Raw genomic sequence first — 6,684 nt, 5'->3', positions numbered from 1 at the left:
TTCCCGTTCAGAAAGGTCATATCCCAGAAACCGGTTTTCTGGATCGTGCTTCTGTAAATACTCCAGCTTCAAGCTCACAGGAGCAACACTTCTGAAAACAGTTAATGGGTCGTCGTAGTTGATGCTTTCATCAAATTGGAGAAGTTGTCGCTCAAGAGTTTCACGATCCATCTAAGACAAATAATTTCAATTCAGAGAAATGGTTGTATGTGACCCACTTGATTCTTAAGACCGGAGAGAGTGGGAACAGTTTGGTAAGGTTCAAGAGAGAAAAGTGTTAGAGTACTTCAAGTTTTATTATCGAGTTGTCCGAACCTGGGACACTTTTCTGAACATAAGGACCTCGAAGGAGGACTAGTTAAGACAGTGTGTGTTTGAACGTGATAAAAGAGGGACAGTAAAAATTAACTCAATATGATGTGATGGAAGATGTTGAGATGGTCGTTGGTTGCTTGAAGTAGATGAAGTAAATGTCGAGTGAACGAAGGTTGAGGAAGAGCCTCTGTGAGGATATCAGCCACATTGTCTCGAGTTGGAACTTTGTGTAGGACGATTCGTCCGAATTCGATTTGTTGGCGAATGGGCAACGATGAGGACGTGTTTCATTGTGCTGTAACTTGTTGGCTTCTCTGAATTTGAATCACTGATTTGGAGTCGGTGAAGAGATGAGCAGCTTGATGAGTTGAGTGTTGTTCTAGCTCTTGAAGTAAATCTTGGGTCGAAATGAGATGTGTGGTGGCATCTTCAACGGCAAACAATTCTGAATTTGCGGAAGACCAACAGGAAGATACTTGGATGATCTCCAGTTAACAAGATGTTCTCCATGGAAAATGACAAAGCCGCCTATCGACTTGTGCGTTTCCAAGTGACGCATCAGCGAAAGAGATAAGCGGTGCTTGTTTGAGCTTGTTGAGATTCTTGGAGACAAAGAAGTTGGTGGATTTGAGATACCGTAGAATTTGAATTGCTGCTGACCAATGTTCTGTCTTCGGAGAAGGCGATGTCGGGTCGAGTACCTGATACCAGGAAGTTGAGAGCTCCGATGATTCCTCGGAAAGGTTGTGTTGTTGGAGATGAGCTTGAATCTGAGAAAGTTGTGTTTGGTGTCATTGGAATGACTGCTGTATTGGAATCTTCCAGTTGATATTTCTTCAGTAGGTTTTCAATGTAGTGCTCTTGTGAAATGGAGGTAATTCCTAATTCCGGCTTGTATGTAACTCGTAAACCAAGAAAATGACGAAGGTCACAAATTTGGCTCATTTTTAAGAATTTGCTGAGAAAGTCCAGAAGTTGTTGTGATTGATTTGGTGCAGTGAAGAAATGGAAAACGTGAGCAATGCTTCTTCGAATTCGTTCTCGCGGTACCGTAACCAAAGGGCAGGATCAAAAGTTGATTGTTGAAAATGCGATTCCTTGAGAGAGTGGAGAAGAAATGTGTTCGCCAAGCATGCAGAGATTGGTGAAGTCCATAGATGGCTTTATTGATTTTCCAAACAAAATGAGGTCTTGTAGGATCTTGGAAACCTGGTGGTTGTTGGCAGTAGACGTTTTCTTTCAGAGGTGCATTCAAGAATGCGGTGTGAATGTCATAATGCGCGATGTTTAGGGAATGTTGTAGAGCAAAGGAAAGCAGAAGGCGAAAGGTTGAATATCTTGCTCCGATGGCGAAAGATTCAAAATAATCGATTCCTTCAATTGTTTGTAGCCTGGAGCTACGATTTGTTCCTTATTGTGATTCCGTATTCATTCGTTTTATTCTTAAAAACCCATTTGGTTGAGATCACATTTTTGACTTCTTGTGTTCGTGGGACCATCGAGAAAACTTCAAGTGCGGCGAGGGATTTCAATTCTTCTTCCATTGATGTTTTCCAATCGGGGTTGTTAATCGCTTCTTGCCAGTGTTGAGGTTCGAAGTGAGCGAGACATGCTGATGAGGGATTGAAGATGAAATTTGATTGAGATTGATTTGCTTTCAATATGTCCTCCAGGTTATTGAGATTCTTGATTCGCGTAAGGTCTGTTGCACGTCGTTGCTGTTGGCTGTCGAGGCTGAGGATGTTGGATCGAGATATGGTGAGATGTCGTCATGCACGTCGTGCGGTTCTTGGACAAAAGGGACATTTGATAATGTGTCTTCAAAAATCTGAGGAGGGTCAAGAGGAGCGAGGAGGCTTTCATGGTCAGAAAACGGAAAGAAATCTTCAAATGGTTCTTGTAGCTGCTTTTTGAAAAGGCATCCGCCTGGACGGTCCGAGATGATTTCGATGTTGCGATGTTCTTCGACTGTTGATGTATGATGGTTCCAGACAAGATAGACTCCGCTGCGATTGATGGTACCAAGGTAGACGCCGGGAAAACTCTTTGACTTCAGTTTGTCGTAGGACGGTTCCAAATCAACAAGAATGTACACAAAACAACCCCAAGGATGAAGGCTGTTCAGGATTGGCTTGATCTTGAACCAGCGTTCTTGTGGCGACTTCAGGCCATGACGAAGAGACTGTGTGATATTGTAGATATGAACTGCATCCTTGAGTGCATAAGGCCAGAAACGGAGCGGAAGTTGTGACCATAACAGAAACGTTCGTGTTTTCTCTCGCAGGATTTTGTGTTGGACTTCTGCGAGACCATGAGCGAAGTGATGTCCTGTTGGTGATCTTCGTAGTTCTGTACTTTGCAGGAAATTCTTGAGAGTTGTTGTAGTGAATTCTGAGTCTTTGTCTGTTTGTAAAAAGATCGGGACTTGAAGATTGCTTTGCACTATCCATCGGCGAATAATGTTGATGAGAGAGCTGTCTGATTGTTCCTTTGTGTTCAATGTTGCGACTTCCACTAGGTTTGTTGCATGATCAATAACGACGAGATTGTACTTCTCTCCTTTCAAACCTTGATGTCTTGTTGGTCCAAAAAGATGTGCGACGAGTCCTTGATTCTTCTTCAGAAACTTGTGTTCAACTACAAGAGGAGATGGCTTTCGTTGTTGTCGACCTCTGATACAATCATCACATCTGTTGAACGTAACGGAGAATCCGAGACGTTTAAGGACTTTTGTTGTATGACAGGAGTTGTGAGTTGGTAAAGACCGTTGGTACAACTTGCTATCAGTTTTTGGGTGTTCGGACGTTCTTGGATGATTGGGTGGTTCTCTGCCAAATAGATGTAACAGTTCTCACGAACAAAAATAACGAGAGCATTTTCGGCTGTGAGCTGACTGACGGACAAAAGATTTCTGTTTAAATTTGGAACTTCTGTGACGCTGTTGAGGGCAAGTTTGGTACAGTGTTGGAATGTAGATGTCGCCGGTAAGATCTGACTTTAAGACATTTCCGTTGCCTACGGTGATGTAAAGTTGAGATGGTCTTATGTTGTGCAGAAGCGTGTTATCGTTGATCATGTGGTCCGTTGCGCCAGAGTCGATGAGAAAATTGGTTAGACTGTTGGATGAATCATGGTTGGATGAGAAATGTGCTTGGGAAGTGGGATTGATTTCAGGGTCTTCTTGTGTCGTGGAGTCTTCACTAGAATCGTCAAACGTGTGGAGATGGCCGAGAAACGGGGCGTCATGTGAAATGGCGTAAGAGTGAATGTCTTCGGGGTTGTTGGTTCTGATTGCCGAGAAATTGTGGGCTGTGCGGATGTGTGTGAGTGGATGGTCTGGTCGTGTGGAAGAAGTTGCGAGAGCTGTGGAAGATGTGTTGAGAGTTGTGTCGTTCAATGGTTGTGACGTTGAGAAATCGGTTGAGGACTGTGATGTGTTGGCTTCCCTTCGATATTTTGGCTTATTGGTGGTGTTGTTGAGAAAAGGGTGGTGGAAGCAATCTTTGTGACGATGATTGGATTTTCCACACCATTTGCAGGGGCCTAGTTGTGGTATGTTTTGTTGTCGCGGTTGACTAAAAGGTCTTCGTCCGGGGGGGTTAAAACTTTGTCTGTTGAAATGTTGGCCACGTCCTGGTGCACGTCGATTCAAGGTGTTGGTGGCGAAAAAGGCATTGCCACTCTTGTCCATGTCGTCTGATATCAGCCATTCTGCAATTGCAGATTCTACTTCCTCATAATTTTCTAGTCTTCGCCCTTGTAATGCCATTGCAAATGGTTTGTAGTTTGCCTTGAGGGAGTTGATGAGGGTACTTATCCGGTACTCAGGATCTGTTGGCTTCAGAGACACGATTTCTTCCCAGAGAAGATTGTGGCGGGCTAAATGGGAACGAATATCAGAACCATTCATCTGGAATTCGAATAATTCTTTCATCAGCATTGTGTGTCGTCCCGGTATCTTTTGCAGTCGTTGCGGTAGTGCATGGAATTGTTCGTATGGTGTTGTGAGAAGAGTCATGGGCTAACTGTTTGTCGAATGAGACCCATGGCTTTGTTCGCCCGCTTGGTTTTGTATGGGCTGGGAATGTTGGTCCATTTTCCTTCTTTGAACGTCGGACCGAAAACTTCAGAATGAATGAATAAACACTCTGCTTCAAAAAATCTTCCCATTCTTTGAAATTTGTGCTAATGAGCACCGACGGTCTTTGCTCGGGACTGAAGTGTCACTGTCGCTTGAGTCTGAGTGGATGTGTGGGAGTCTGTCTTGAAATGACTTTCAAAAGATTTTCGTTTTAAAGAAAACGATGGTGTGCGGAGTTGGATTTGCTCAATTTTTGAGTGTGCCCGTTGCAAGATGCAGTCTTGAAGGATTTTGAGCTCTTGCTTAGTGAAAAGATCATTGAGATTACGATTGGCCAAGTGCCCGTGATTGTAGAGACAATGTTGGTTCTGTCCAACTCTTTATCAAATTTTTCGATAGTTGCTTGAGACGCAAAGATCTCAGATTGCATACTTTGTGTAAAAGTGTTTTTCAGCACGAGCGTTGCTACCAAGTTGGTTTAAAGGACCTCGAAGGAGGACTTGGATGGAAGTTAAGACAGTGTGTGTTTGAGTCACGTGATAAAAGAGGGACAGTAAAAACAGCAATTAACTAACATCCCCTGTCACAAAAAGGTCCTGGGAAAAACAGTCCCATAAAACACTAATTGGTTAAGACTCTAACACCTCAATTCAAGCTGTGAGAGACGGTCCAACAAGTTGACGAGCATGGGCTTGAAATGCACGAGAGCCTTTGTAGCAACATGACGAGACACGTTTCGGTTTCGCTTGACATGATCATAAAGGAGATGTTGATGTGCTTCATGCGCGAGTGGTTGATTGGATTCGCTTGAATTGCGCCTTCGGAGTGTGACAGTCTAACAAAGTAACTGTTGTCATCGAAGATCTTCAATTCTTGATGAAGATGATTGAGCAACAAACACTGCTTCAACAGAAGATTTTGTGGTTTTTTGTGGTCTGCTTTTTCAATGACGATTGGATTTCTGTTGATCATGAAGCAATAATCAGTTGTTGATTTGGCCTTTCCTCAACTGCACCGCTCCAACTTGCATCACAATAAGCAAAGAACTTGAATTGTGGATCTCGAGTGAACGTTATTCCATATTCAGTGGTTGAGTGAAGATACTAGAGAATCTTCTTGACTGCCGACCAAATGAATTTTCGTTGAACAGTTGGAATATTGCGCAAGTTTATGAGCTGAGAACGACTTCAAAATCTTGTGGATATAGGTGGGTTAACACAATTGCATCCATCATTGCGATTGTAGTTGATTTTCATGCCGAGGAAGTGTCGTACCTCCCCTAAATCAGTTACAATTAAATGATTGGATAGCTGTTGACATATATTGATGATGAATGAGTCAGATATGGACATGATGAGCAGGTCATCAACAAATAAGGCAAGGCATCGGAGTGATTGCCCAGAAGAGTGGGGCTCCTGTGGTCAGAATCAATGGCGCTGAGTGTGCGATGCTACTAGATTCTGGTGCTGAAATATCCTGCATCTCCACAGAGTGCGCGGCCAAGCTTGGGATAGAGGTCGATCCCAAAGCTAGGAAGATCAAGATACAAGACCTGTGAAGGTGCGTGAAAAAGCACCCGAGGTCCAAAAAGGTGGAGGTTTCCCGTGGCAGCATTGTTTTCACGTCTTTTGCTGTATTTGAAGAAGACGTTGAAACAATTGCTGGGAGGGACTTGATGCGTGCTGTTGGAGTTGTGTTGCACTTAGGTTCTGGCTTGGTTTGGATCGATCACCCAAATGCAAGAAGCCAGAGAGTGCAAACCCTCAGCACAGGGGAGGAGAGCCCAGGTACTATTCAACAAAAATCGTACGAGACTACGGCGATTGCAGCTGAAGAGTGTGTGAAGGACTGTAGTGAAATGGTGTCTTCAGATGAGAGAAAGCAGTTGAAGGAGCTTCTTCTTGAATATGCAAATCTCTGGGAAGCACAGGAAGATGCACAACTGTCAAGATGAGTATTGAAGTCAACGGCCCACCCCTGCCTCATTTGACGAATGCAGACAACGGGTACTGTACTCGTTTGTCCCAGAATTAATGCGGAAAGAAGCCCAGGAGTTGTACCCAACTCTCCCATGGATTGCGAGTGAAAGCGCCACATTGTGATTAAGAGGCACCAATGCACCGTCATGGATTCCAACTCGGACGACGACAGACCCAAAAAGCTACAAAAACTTATACACATCAGCTAAGTTCCTTCTCCACTGCCCCTAAGTCGCTTTTGGCCCCAGGGTGAGTGGAGATGCCTTGATGCGAATGGGAAAAGCTCGTCGCAGCTTGCTAAAGGTGCCG

This window comes from Condylostylus longicornis, unplaced genomic scaffold (assembly GCF_029603195.1).
Source record: "Condylostylus longicornis isolate FDR11 unplaced genomic scaffold, ASM2960319v2 ptg000668l, whole genome shotgun sequence".
Taxonomy (NCBI): Eukaryota; Metazoa; Arthropoda; class Insecta; order Diptera; family Dolichopodidae; genus Condylostylus; species Condylostylus longicornis.
This window is presented reverse-complemented; position numbering follows the sequence as displayed.